Source organism: Falco rusticolus, chromosome 12 (assembly GCF_015220075.1).
Source record: "Falco rusticolus isolate bFalRus1 chromosome 12, bFalRus1.pri, whole genome shotgun sequence".
In the NCBI taxonomy this organism is placed as follows: Eukaryota; Metazoa; Chordata; class Aves; order Falconiformes; family Falconidae; genus Falco; species Falco rusticolus.
In genome coordinates, this window is record NC_051198.1 from 21,045,437 (window position 1) to 21,059,325 (window position 13,889).

A 13,889-nucleotide genomic window follows, 5' to 3' on the forward strand; every position below is an offset into this window, starting at 1 on the left:
ATTAAAGAATTAACTTCCAAATTAACCCGGAGCGCTGGAGCCCGGCTGGGGCCGCGGCAACCCCCGCAGCCCTTCCCCGCGCCGGGCGCACGCCTCCCGGCTGGGGGAGCACCCTCACCGCGGCGACTGCCCGCCTCGGGGCTGGGGGAGGCCCGGCCGCAGCCCCCGCCGCCCCCGGCCCGGCTCCCCGTGACACCCCCTCTGCGGCCGGGAGGACCCCCTCCGCAGCCCCTCGGCGGCGGGGAGCACCCTCCTCTGCAGCCCCTCGGCGGCGGGACCCCCGGCAGCCCCCGGGCTGGCGCGGCGTCCGCCCGCGGCGCCGCTGTCACCCCCCGGCGCCGCCGCCCGGGCGGGAGCGGGAGCCGGCCCCGGCCCCACCGCCCTGCGGCATGCGGCGGCGGCGCCGGGAGCCCGCGGCAGCCCCTCTCCCGCCTCCCGCCGACCCGCGGCCCCGGCGGCGGGAGCCGCTGACAGGTCGCCGCCGGTGGCCCCGGCACCTGCGCTGCGCTCGCCGCCCTGAGAGGAGGGGCTGCCGGCGAGACAGCGGCGCGGCGGAGCAGGAGGCGGCGGCGGCGCACGGCCGGCGGCGGGCCCCCGGGGGCGGCGGGCGCCCCTCGCCCTCGCCCTGCCGCGGGGCCAGGCGGCCGCGGCGCCACCGACACCTTACTTCCTGCTTCGCTACCCAGGGCCAGACCCATCGCGGCGGAGGGATCCCGCCGCCTCCCGCAGCCTCCTCCCCCTTCTGCTTCTGCTTCCCCCCCGCTCCCGCTCCCCCTCTCCCCTCTCCCTTCTGCAAGAGAATAATTTGACAGCGATTTGCTGACACCGGGATTTTTTTTTTTTAATTTTTTTTTTTTTTTTTTCATCACGGACTCGGCAACGCAGCGCGGCGGGAGGGGGAGGCCGTGGCCGGAGGTAAGTGCCGGTGCTCGGAGCCTCCCCCGGCGCGGGGCGGGGGGGGTGCGGCGGGCCCCCGCCCCGCTCCGCTCCATGTGCCGCCGCCGGGGTGGGTGCCTGGCCGCGGGGCCGGGGCCGGGCCGGGGGGAGTATGTTTCCTGGCGGAGCGATATTTGTTTACAGGATGAGAGCCGTACTGTAAGTGAAGTAGGACCGAGCCCGGGCAGCTCCGTAATAAATTAATATCGCAACTGCTCCCTCCTCGCCGACACCGACATAAGCCCCGCGCCCGGCCCCGCCGCTCCCCGCGCCCGGCCCCCGCGCCTGCACTTGTTGCAGACTCCACGCCAGGTAGGGCAACGCTCCGCAAGTTTCATTTTTGCAGGAGCTGGGGCTGCGCTGGAAGGGAGGAAAAAAAAAAGGCGGGGGGGTGGGGGGGAAAGTTTGCAGTTCACTTTCGGTCTGCAGCGCCGAGTAGGCGAGGCCCTGCCGCCTCCTCCTCCTCACCGACCGCCGCTCCCCGCCGGCCGGCCGCGGGCAGGGAGGGGGCGCCCGGGGCGGCGGGAGCGGGCTGGGGGCGGGCGCGGCCGCGGGGCGCTGCCCCCTACCTGGCCGGGCGGGCGGGCGGGCCGGTCCCGGGCGCCGCGGAGGGGAGGCGGGGAAGGCCGGCACGGCACGGCACGGCTCGGCGCGGAAGTTGTCCCGCGGTACCCGCCGCGGCCCCTGACACGCGTGGCCGACCCACGCGCGCCTGCGCCCCGCCGGCAGCGGTGGCCGTGTCAGCCGGTGCGGGACGCGGAGCCCTCCCCTGCGGCCGGGCGGCACCGCCGGGTGCGAACTTCTCCGGGAGAAACGTGGCCGCCGCCGCCTTCCCGCGGGAGGGACGCGCGGCGCGGCTGGGGGGCGCGGGGGGGCTGCGCTTCCCGGCCCGGCGCGGGGGGAACGGATAGGAACTCTTAGCCAGATGTTTTAAATAGCGGAGGGGTGATTTGCAAGTAAAATTAATTGGCAGTTAACCAGTTAATAAATGGATAATGCCTACTCATCCCTCGACTGACTTTACCGGAGCGGTTTTCGCTTGTGCTGCGCACCGGCCGGGCTCGGCTGCTGGCGGTGCGCGCTGGGCGGGGGTCGTGCTTCGTCCGGTGACACCCGCCGGTGCCGAACGCCGGTCGCTGTTGAGGTGGTGACCGGTGCGGTTCGTGGGTTTTTACTGGACTAATACGATGGGAGTAAAATAAATATGTTGACCCATAACTATTTATGGAAAACATTGCACGTGCTTAACTGTGCAATGAATGTTTTAGGCGGGTAGTCACAGCGGGTGAAGTTTTATGTCATCACCAGCTGTAACTTTACTGTAAGTATGGGAGGAGGGGAGAGTTCACCTGGTGAGCTTGGGCCTGGCCTGGGCCACCGTCCTGCTTGGGCCACGGGCCCACCGTGGGGGGCTCCCCTGGGGACCTGCCCCCGCGGGCAGCATCATAGTGAAGTGACCTGTCTGCACCGTGTGTGTGTATGCGTGGACCATTCCTGCGTGTGGTACATGCAGCTGTTTGCTGCCATGGCTTAGCTACTTGGTGGTCTTCTTATGATGTTGGATTGGATCAGAGCGGAGTCCTTTCCTTGATGAGGCGCGTCTATCAGGAAATAACCCGTTGAACTCTGTTATTCCCTGAAGTGGCGGGGCGTGATGTGCCCTAGTGGGTATATCACCTCTTCTAAGGCTTGTGCAAGGTGGGTATGTTACCTTCTCTTCTAAGGCTTGTGCGAGGCATGTACTTGACACAAAGGTGTTGCTTCATCAATGCTCTATGCATGCATGCGTGGCATGAAAGTTAAGCTATGCAGCCTTGCTTAAAAAAAAAATGTTCAGAATTTAGGTGAGTGATTTTTCATATGAAGAAAACGTATGCATTTTTCTTGTACTTTGGAAAAATTTAGGGCTTAGATATACCCTACTCAAACATTTTGGTGGAAATAAACGCTCTTATGATCAGTTCTGCTACCACTAAGCAGCTCACATTTCTGAAGTTGGGAGACTCCAGTGAGGAGCTGAGCAGCATTGTCAGCGTGGTCGTCAAAGCAGTGTATCTTGAAGAGCCAAAAAATCTCCAATACAAGTAATGTACTTCACTGTGGAAGCTGGCCGGAGCAAGGAGTGGAGAGTCAGCGTCTCAGTGAAATGAGGCCAGAGCTTAATCACACTGCTATCAATGTTATGTCCTGCTGTTGGCATCCCTCCCTGGGGGACAGGGATGAGGCTAGGGGGTAGCTAGGTAGGCATCCTGCCTCAAGTGTTTACATCACTCCCCTATGGGCCAGCATGAGCATAAATAAACCACAGTGTGACTAACTTCTCTACTACCTAATATTGACTCATGTTGTATTTGGATAGACTGAAAAAAGCCTCTGATGTCGTACCCATTTAGTTTCCTCCACCTTTATGTTACTGCTGGTGACCTGTCCCTTAAGAATAGTATGCATTCAAGACCATAAAGCCAGATCTCATTTCAGGTTTGTTTCGCTTTTGGGTAGTACTCAAGTAGCCTAGGTAGATAAAAATAATTCCTAGATTTAAACTCTAAACACTGTTACTTCTCTTCCTCTGGCCATTTTAATTCTTCCAGTAGTGTAGTGAGGCTTGCCGTTATAAATTGAGCTTGTAACATGGCATCTGTCAGAGGGAGTACGAGAAAAGTCTAAGAAGAACAGTCCTGTAGTGTACTGTAGGTTTCCTAAAGGAGTAAGATAATATTTTGCTGTGAATATTTTAATTTTATATTTTTGTTTGTTCTAATCAAGCAGTGAATATGTCGCTTAAAAACTTCCTCAGCAAAGTGTTCAAGGAGGCTCTTCTCTCCCTTTCCCAATGCTGTAATGGGACAGTAGTAAACTAAAGGGAGGGGGGGCCCTGCGATCTGTAATGTCATCATGAATTTCTGATGCTGTAAAGTCGTGTCTCCTTATGATGTGTCATAATATCTTGCAAGATAAGGCAGTTAGATTTTAGTTTCCTTAGAAATACCTTTTAAAAGAAAAGAAAAAACACAACAAAACCAGCGGTGTTCGAGAGTTACAGAATAATTGTTGATATGGAAACAATTTGTTTCTTCCCCTTGCGTTTTTTTGGGGGCTGCATAGCTTCTAATGAAAAACTATCATCAGAATTGTATTTTTTTCTGTTCCTAAAATTACTGAATCCTGTTGCCTCTCGTCTGCTTGGAAGCAGAAGCATCTTTAAGTGCATCTATGAATTCTGTGTGGCACAGCTGCCACGCACTTGGTTATTTACCTAAGGTGAGCAGCACCAGTGGTTGCACTGACTCCCGTGGCAATGCCTAGAGGAGTACAGTTACTGTGCATGTGAGTATTTGGGGGGGTGGGATGATGAGGAGTGAGGGCTCTGCACTTGAAACTAGAACAAGAAAAGAAGGCAGCAAATTCCATATGTTTTGCTGCATTTGAAGTTATAAAACCTTTTCTTAACTTGTCCAGCTCTGAGAAACCTATTATTGTAATCAATTGTGGGGCTGTGAGGGGAAATCGAGCCTTCTAAGATAAAGACAAAAATAGCGCATTCAGATATATTTTAAGAAAGGCGGCTCTTCCTTCAAAGAGCAGGGCTGAGCGTGGTTCAAAGAAAGGTAGCAACAATTCTATTAGGTTTGGTTTGTTCTTTAACTCTTCACTTGAATCCAAGCAGATTTAAGAGATCTGTTGAATCTGCTTTTGAGCAGCGTGCATTTATGTGCCAAGTTACCTTGCAGAGCCTGGGGGAGTATTTCCCCTTGGGTCTGGAGATGCTGAGAATGGGTTCTTGCACCATCATCTCCTTGCTTGCTGCCACTGCATGTGCGTCTCTAGGTAGCGTGTGGTTCAGCCAGGCTGGGAGGATGAAGTGACATAGTCGGTGAATTACATCGATGCTGCTTCTTGTTGGATATTGGTTTCTGTGGGCAGAAGGAAGAGTATTTTTGACAGTGGTTTATTTTCTCTCTTTCTGGCTTGGCCATGTTGCTGCATGGCGGTGGGGGTGCAGGCTCACCTGGCCCTGCTCAAAGCAGCAGCAGAAGGAAAAAAAAGAGACATTGATTTGTGTGGGGAAAAACTGGAGAATGTGCTCAGGTTACCACCTGCTGCTGCAGAAACTAGAAGGCAAATACATTGTTGATGTTACTTTCTTCTTGAGAGGATAATGGTTTGGGGAATCCAGGGCATGCTTTTAATATGTGCCCTATTACCCTATAATAGTGGTTTGTTTTTTTTTTTTTAAAGTTTAAACTCTCCATATTAGATTGGGGATGTTGCAGGGTTTTGGAGGAGTTGTGTAGCGTTGGGTATATTTGGAGGTTCTGAGTGAAATGAGTCTTGCGGTTTCGGCTTACTCTGTAACACAGATAACGTGTCTCTCATGAACAGCCCACCTAAGTTTTTGTAGTTGACTGGTGATTTGCTCTGGAAAGACCCAAAATGCTGATATGATGCAGGCTCAAAAGATGGTTGATTTTTATATATATTCTTTTTTGTTTGTCTTTCTCCAGTTTGCAGTTCAGATTTTGTTAGAATTTCACATGAATCGCTGATCTTCAGCTTCCCATCGGCTGGTCAGCTGAGCTGGGGTAGGCTGTGCTCCAGGCACTTGGCCACGAGTGCTGAGTTTCCCTACCCCATGAATTTGACCTTTCTAAGGCAGCCATCCTGGGCCTTATCACAAATTTTCTCCTGTCTTTTTAGTTCAGCAAGGAAATGGTTGCTGTATTTCCCCTCCCTCCCCTCATCAACTGCTCATGGTGAGATTCTTGATAGAGCCTGCATTGTGATATGTCCTTGAAGTGCATTACTGCAAGGTTTTGTTTTGCTTTGTTGTTTTTGTTGGGTTTTTTTTTTCCTCTTCATGTTTAAACTTCATTGCATCTGTAGCAAAGCAAGATTGTTGTAGATGGTCTTTTTTAATATTTGGGGTTGGTTTTTTTTTCCCATTTGTCAAAAATCTCATGTTCAGTAATGAGGAAAAGCTCAGATTCCAGTACTAAAACCTCCAGCTAACTCTGGAGTGTAAAGACTGTAAAAATATGGATTGGGGGAGGATTGCCCCAGCAAAACCGATAGAAGGTAAATGTTAAATTATCAGCAGCGCTTTTTAAAAAGGTCCCTGATGGTGAGAGGTTTTTGTTCACGCTGTTTGGCTAGAACAGGGCTTACCAGGACTCTTAAAGGACAGGGTCCATTTGAGATGTGGAATTTATATCAGGTACTTTCTGTTTAAGTGAATATCAAATCCTAAATAACTTGAGCATGAGACTGTGGGGGAAAAAAGTACTCAGCCCTGTGAAGCAAGGGGCTATTAAGTTTAAAATTTGCTAATGGCTGAAGTTCTTTGTTTATAAAAAAAGTCACTTGACTCTTAGTTGGCCATAAAAGATGCTGTACAGACCCATTTTTGTCTTTGTTCTCCACTCCCCACCACACACTATTTTCATTGATGGGGAAGTTTCATTTCCTTTATTTATATATTTTTAGTGTATGTGCGTTTGGGGGGGTGTTGGGGGAGGATAGGAGGGAAGTTTGTGTTCTAGTTTTTATATTTAAAAGAAAAAAAATAGTGAATGATGGTGTGTTTGGAAATTACCTTAAATACATTCTACCCTTTAAGCCAAAAAATCTGCTGGTAAAGTAGTGCATATTAGGGGATTGAGGGGTCTTGCAACACTTCTGTGTGGGTAAGAGTCCCATCTGAGTTCCAGTTGTACTAGCAGAAAAGTGCTTTTCCCAGTATTGTAGTGTTTCACATGCCAAATCAAAACTGGAAATGCCTTTTCTGGGAAGGTTCTCTATTTACACTTGGAGGGTTATGCCAATTACAGCTGCATTAGTAAGGCTTTTTTTTTTTTTTTTTTTTAATTTTACACTTGACCTAAATAGTAACGTCTTTCGTTTTCTTAACAGAATACACTCTACAATCTTGGCATGTAGTTTTGGACTGGTCAGTAGGGTAAACCCTGCTGTCCTATGGCACAAATGAATCTGGGCACTCTTGTAAGAGTATGATCTTAAGTGGGTCCTAGTGAAATGAATGCTGTTAAAGCTCTGCATAAGTTGAAATAGCCCTCTACTGTGCACGCAGAATTGAAAACAAATTTGTGAAAGTTTGGAAGCATAAGATAAGATGCTATTAATACACATTTTCATCAGAGGCTAGAGATTATTTACTCCTTTGAACGGTGTAGCAGTGCATGAAGAAGGAGCAGGTAAATGGGGTTCTTTGGCAAGAGTCTGTAGCTGCTGCTGCTGGCAGTGCTGCCTCCTGGGCTTGTACCACCAGTGCTTCATCTCTGCTGCTACCCTGCTCTCTCTCTTTCTGCTAGTACAGAAGATGTCCTGGTGGAAGATTCCATTTGTACCAGAAAAAACCTTCACCCCGACTAGTAAATAGTGTCATTGTTATTTCATAAGCAAATTTGCTAGTTATTTGCTCCTTTAATGATAAGATTTGCATTGTTAGCAAAATAGCGTGTATTAAGTAAAAAATGGTTGCTGACCAGCCTTTAAATGGTTCACATCTGCCACAAGTATGAATACTTGGAAGACCCTACCTAGCTAAACTGAGCTTTCTTTTCCCCAAAATGTAGGTTGTTGAAGCCCTGAAATATTTAGGATATTGATTTGGAGTTCTGTAAATATCTTCCCAGTTGCTTCTTTTTGGTCTACCTCTTCTATGTTTTGTTTTGTCCTGAGCATCAGAGCAGGGCTTACCTTGCAGAGAGGTGCTGGTCTTTCAGTTGGCTACACGCTGCTTTCAGCAGGGAGAGGGCTGCATGGTGCACTCTCTCTGGAGGCTGAAAGCATCACCTTTCTAATGGCTTTTAGGTCGCAGCACAACTTTAAATAATGGGCTCTGAGGTCATTACCAAAGCTGTGTCTGCTGAGTGCAGGATGCTGTAGTCACCTGAACTGAAGGTTTCTGTCATGTGTAGCTCAGCATCAGGTGGAGCAGTTTTGTTGCTGCATGTGCCCCTAATATACAGGGGGAAATGAGTAGAAGTGGTCCAGATGCTAACTTGCTGGCTTGCTTCTTGGGGTTTGTTTGGGCTACTTTTCAAAATCTTATGTTCGGTGTTGCAAAGGAACCTCTTTGTATTTTGATAAAACAAAAGAAATGCTTAACATTAAGCTACGTTGAATAGTACAGCTTTGCAGGAATGCTGGTACTCCAGCTGTCTCTTTGGCCTGCTATGCAGTTTGAATTCAAGTGAAGGTCTCCCACGTGGTTATTTGCGTGTGTCCTCCTATCTCTGTTTTGTATCTGCAATTTCAATGTGTGCTTCCAGAATTATTTTTGCTCATTTCCAATCATTCCTCAAAGATAATTGGCAAAAACCAACAGGCTGGTTATGATTTTACAGCAGTAGAAGGTAGACAACTTTGATCTTCTTGTTAAATGAAATTTCTTCATGTGTGGGCTGGGTGTGTAGTGTGTTGATTTAGTTTTTATTGATCAGTGTAAAAACGTGAATTCAGCATCACAGCAATGGTATTAAGTACTTGCAGTGATATTCTAATGAGTTCCTGGCAAAAATAGGGCAGAAAACCATCTCAGAGACTGACGTGCTTTAGTGGTGAGATGCTGAACCAGGATACTTCATATAAAAGGATTGAGTCAAGCTGTTTGAAGTTTCAACTTTCTTTGGCAACACAATTGCTGCGAGCAGTAGCATGCCAAGCAGAGCAGGATGCAGCCTTTTCTGTAGGCATCTGAGTGTCAGAAATGGCATGCTTGCCTCTGTCGGGAAGGACTTTCACCCTCCTGATCATGCCAGGATAAGACAGATTGTAGGAACCAGGTATCTGCTTTGTTGGAGGGTGTCTCTGAACGCAAGCAGTGAAGCACTGATTACCTTTCAGTCCTCATCCGCAGCGAACCAGCCCCATGTGTTTCAATAAGCCTGCATGGCAAAGCATCAGGTACAGAGCAGGGGGGAGTGGAGGGAGGTTTCTAAATTAGCAGACAATTTATGTCTGGAGAAGTGAGATTCGTATTCATAACTACATTAAACCCATATGAGTTTCTGAGTATGGTAGGGACACATCTCTGTTTAAGGTGGCAGTAATTCCTCTAAGCCAAAACATTTGCAGGAGCATGGGCAGTTAGCTTCTCCCTCTCTTTTCTATTGGTGCTGTGTCTCCCAAGACTGGAAGAGGCTTTTCAGTCGCGGTGATGAACAGTAATTCTCTGTATTTTTTCATCAGGTAAGCTTGTTTTATGCTGTCAGAGTTCAGTAAATTGGTATCTGAGCTGCATGGATCATGATGAAAAAGTATTGCTGCTGCCTGCATGTGTTTGATAAAAGTAGAAAATGAGAAGCGAAATTTTTCTGAAGTGAGGAAAAGTGGGTTTTTTAGGACTATGAAATTTTGAAAGAGCTGGTTCATAATGAACTTTAATACTTCTCTAAAGTTGCTGCTATTATAATGAAAAAGCATGAATAAGAGAATATGCCTTGCAGGTAAACTGAAAAAAGGTTTCACCATTTATACGCTTGAAAACCAAAGATGCATTGCAGAGGATGAATTTTACCTTTCATTTTGCTTGTAGTAAAAAATTAGTCTTTGAAGTTAAAAACAGCTTTAGATTTAAAGAAATAATACACCTGAAAAGGGAGGTGCACAGAAAAAAGAGATTGGGTTAAGTGCTGTTTTGTTAATGAAAAGAACCTAAGTTAAGCCAAATGTGGCTGCCTTCGTAGTAAGGTACTGCTTAACATGAGCGGGGGTGATAAAATAAGGTCCTAGCAGACTTTTATTTCAACGATTTCCAACTTTCAGAACTTTTCATCTGGATGTTGAATGCCCGTATATAAACAATAGACTAATACCACAGAATTCCGATAATTTATGAAAGGAGCCATACTTCTATGCTGGAAGTCTGTCAGCATATGATCCCTAGGCTAACTACTTGATCGTTAGTTAAAGTAGGGGTTCATTAAAATAACATGGGCTCATGTGGTTTTAAAGACTAGCTCTCAGCCAGTAGGCGATGGTCCAAAACTAATAAGGTTGCAATGCAGACGTTGAGGCAGTGGCACATAGATTGCTGCATAAAGCTGGTTGATGGAAAGGCTTGCTGTTGGGCTAAGTGTGCTTAGTATTGGCCAAATTTTTCAATTTTTACTCATTCTGTAGCAATGCCTGCTCATATTGTAGTCAGTTGAACTACCTGTGTGACTGTTTGGAAGAAGGTGCAAGGTTGGGTCTGTTTGTGAATGCAGCTCTTTGGTATAATTATTTTACTCTGTAATAATTGTGTTCTTCTGGTTGAAGAATCATAATTACAAAGTGGGTGATAGGCTTCTAATTATGTAAAGAAAATCCTTAAATTTAAGCCCCTCACTATCCTTAGCATAAACATCTTTTTTTTTCAGGTAGAACTTTTACTTTCAGGTTATTTCTGGAAAATCCGTACTGCTAATTATGTAAATTGCAAGAAACAAGAAAAGAGAACAAAATAGCAGGGCATCTTTTTTTAGGCTTCAGCAAATGCAAAGTCATATGTGGCCATTCCAGCTATCTATAGTATATGCCTGTGTTCTGCTACTGCTTTTGTTACCGGTAAACCAGATCACTTAAACTGAGCATTTCTTGCAGGCTTTGTGCAATCAGATTGCCAAATGTTGGGGCTGGGAAGTTTGTCCAGTAGCAGGGTCAGCTTGTGTGCCCTTCCTGCAGTACTCCTTCCTTGCATGCACAGAAGTTTCTTGCTGAAAGAAAATGTAGGGCTTTTTTCCGCCCCCCCCCCCGCCTGTTTGCTTTTATGCTGCTGTTGAAGGCAAGTCCGTGTTTTTTAGGTCAATCCTGCACAATAGCAGTATGGTTTTGTACCTGCACCTATTTCCTATTAAGGCAATAAGAAGCTCTCCTTGAATGAAGGGAAGGCAGATTTCAGATCTGCTTGCAGATCAGAGAGAGAAGAGAATGGAAGAAGCGGTGTTCGAGTGAATGAACAAACTTTCAGGCTGACTCAGTGATACACATACAGTATACGCTGTAAAGATTAGTCACCACTTACTGTAAATCTTTCTTTATGGTGCTTGGTGGGCATGTGCCTCTAACAAGCTGCAGTTCCGCAAGCTTTGTGGACTGGGAATGCAGGTAAATGTTATTTCCACAGTATTTTCCCATTGAACAACAGCAACAAAACCCAGTGAAACCTGAAGACTTGTAAATTACTGAGCTAAAGGCAAAAGAAATCTTTTTGTTATCTCATGGTGCTGCTATCTTAATCTGTGAAACTAGTAGGAAAGTGAATACATTATGCAACAACTTTTTTTTTTTAATTATTATTTAGGAACCTGTGCTTACATGTTATTAGTGCTGTTCTGCCCTGTCCTGTGCAGGTTGGTTTTATTTTTTATTTTTTATTTATTTATTTTCAGTAGGTAGGTTTCAAACTGCATTTGTGTAAAACACCAATTTACATGATGGTAACAATAACAATTACATTCAAGGATATTCATCTGTTGAAAACACTATTTTCATTTGCCAAGCAGAAACTTTGGGTAAATTACCCTCCAGGTTGAATTTTCTCATAAATGTTCTCTAGTTATAAAAGTATTTACTGGCAGATAGATATGGATAGCACTTAAAGCAGCGTTTGTAGTAAGGAGTTACTTTGTGTGAGAAAGTGTTGGGGTTTTTTCATTTAAAAATCAAAAGTTAATATTTTTTTTTAATGGTAAAATTACTCTGCAGCCTTTTCTGAGTTACCTAGATTCGGTAACTTTATTTTTTTTTTTTGTTTTTCTTTCAGTAATTTCTTCTCTTTGGCTGAAGTTTTATTTTTTTGTTAAATTCAGCTGGGCATCTTTTATAATTCTTAGATGCCCTTTCTTTCTGATCTTCACCTGTTTTCCTTGGCTTGTTTAATCTGTTTGATTTTATTTAATCTGAGAATTGTTAATTTCGCCCATAATCATACCAAAACACCTTTAGAGTTGTTACAGCAAGTTTTTTGGTTTGTTGTTTTTTGGGGGCTTTTTTTTTGATAGTTTGTTTAAAATTACTTCCTCCATAATAGTAAAAAAACCCCAAACATCTTGTTGAAGAGTGAGAACCAGACCGTCCTGGCAGGGCTGGTGGGAGGGCAGCTGTGGCTGCGTGCCTGTACAAGTGGCTTGGCTCCCTGCTCTCCCAGTGAGCTGATCCTGGCACGGGCTGGGAGCCCTCTGAAGAGTGGGAATGAAGGCTTATTAAGTTTTTGGGTTATCTCACACTGTTTATTTGAAATGGAGGCCAAGCCATTTACATATCTCTTGCTTCTTGGAGCTGAAATAAAGGGTTGTTTTTTGTTTTTTTTTTTTTTTCTTCCGTTCACTAGTCTGTGTGTGGAAATGACATCACGCCTTACGTCAGCCATGGTAAATTCAGAGGGATTTTTCTCCTCCCTGTTGGGTTATTGAGTGAGCATTAGCTCTGTGCTGGGAGTCTTCCCTTGCTAACTGTGGCGCATTGATAACTTAACCATAAACACTCTGAATTTTGTACAAGGAAGAGAAATAAAAGACCTGGTCTAAAGACTTTGGAAGTGGTTGGGAACGTGCACGCTGCTGCCGTGCGTGTGGCCGGACGGGGTGACCCCCTAAGGCTGTGCCGTCCCGGGGTGGCCGGCGCAGCGTGCGGAGGTGAGGGCCGGTGTGTGGCCTGTGGCCGGGGCTGCTGCCTGGGCCTGGAGCTGGCCGCTGCGGCCTGTCCCCTCAGCCCTGCAGGTTAAAGCCTCCTGCCCTTGTGAGATCGGGTGGGTGTTTGAACTAGAGCTCTTAGGTTGTGCCCGAGTGATCCACACGCAAAGCTGAGCTCAGCAGCAGGGAACAGAGCGCGTCGTCTCTACCAGGAGTGCCGAGGTGTTGGGGCTGGCGCAAGGGCTGCGGCTGTGGCAGAGCGTGGAATGGAGGCGCAGGGCTTTCCTCGGAGAGCCTGAGGAGCTGGGAGGAGGGAAACAGAAATCAAATTACAGTTGACATTTGGAAGAGTTGATTGCTGCCTTTTTTAATCATAAAGCAATTTTTAAAGTAAGTCACTTCCCAGTGGAAAAATAAAGACATGAAGAAGAGAGAAGTGAGAAATGTGTTGTTGAATTTATGCATTTGAATGTATCAGGCTTGGTGCTGTGATGGTGGTGGTACAAAATGTGCACAGAGACAAAAGCAAAAGGATAACAATCCTCCCGACTCTCCTCTTGCTAAATTTCCAGTCATAATGTCCTATATGCAGAATGTTTTTGTTTGTCTTTGCTGTTTTGGGAGGTCTGAGGAAATAAGGAAGGGACTGATCTCAATTACTTTAAAAACCAACCAAACAAAACCCAGTGAAACAAACGCACCTGTTGCTGCAGTTGACATGGAGAGATTTGCCTTCTGGTCCTGTGTCTTGCCATGCTCTGCTGGGGGAGGAAGGTGAGGAGACCTCCGGGCACCTTCAGCGGGAAGGGTTCCAGGAACAGCTTTGGATCGGGCTCTTGGCATGCAAAAGCTATGGATATCCATTTATACTCTTTGATATTTTTTTTTTTTTTGGTCTCTTCTGGCTCAGCTTTTCTTCAGTAGCAATGGAGGAGAAGGGGATGGAGGGAGAAGTGCTGAGGGATACCCTGGGGGGGTGCGTGTTGGTGTTACTTGGTGTTACCCCGTGTGTGCGAGCGGTAGGTGCTCACACACCCGGTGGAGGTGGCCCCTTGGAAGAAGACTGGTGAAATTACTTGTCCCTTTTGGAGCCTGTGAGGAGCACTTCATCGCTGTAGTTACTTGTGTAGCCATATGCTATTCTTTTTTCTTACATATGTTCTCTGATAATTGTCAGTAGCAAGTGCCTGTGAGCTGAGGCGGAGCAGTATTTAAAAATCAGACGCTTAATGGGGATAAAGAATTGTGTGAGGCTAGTGCCAGCACAAAGGCCAGGGAGAAACTGTTGGCCTCTGAAGGTCATGTTCCTCACAGAGC

General features: G+C 46.9%; 1 protein-coding gene across 10 annotated transcripts in view; it reads left to right on the forward strand.

Annotated features, from left to right (window-relative positions):
- Positions 1-586: 586 nt before the first annotated feature.
- Positions 587-13,889, forward strand: part of TRERF1 (transcriptional regulating factor 1) — a 100,775-nt gene continuing 87,472 nt past the window's right edge. For 7 of the 10 annotated variants that reach the window (XM_037405719.1, XM_037405724.1, XM_037405718.1 and 4 more), the window contains exon 1: positions 969-1,248. The gene's annotated coding sequence lies outside the window, so the exon portion shown is untranslated. Of the gene's footprint in view, positions 916-968; positions 1,249-13,889 lie in introns of those variants that run through there. The other 3 variants (XM_037405723.1, XM_037405721.1, XM_037405720.1) reach the window with 2 other exon arrangements.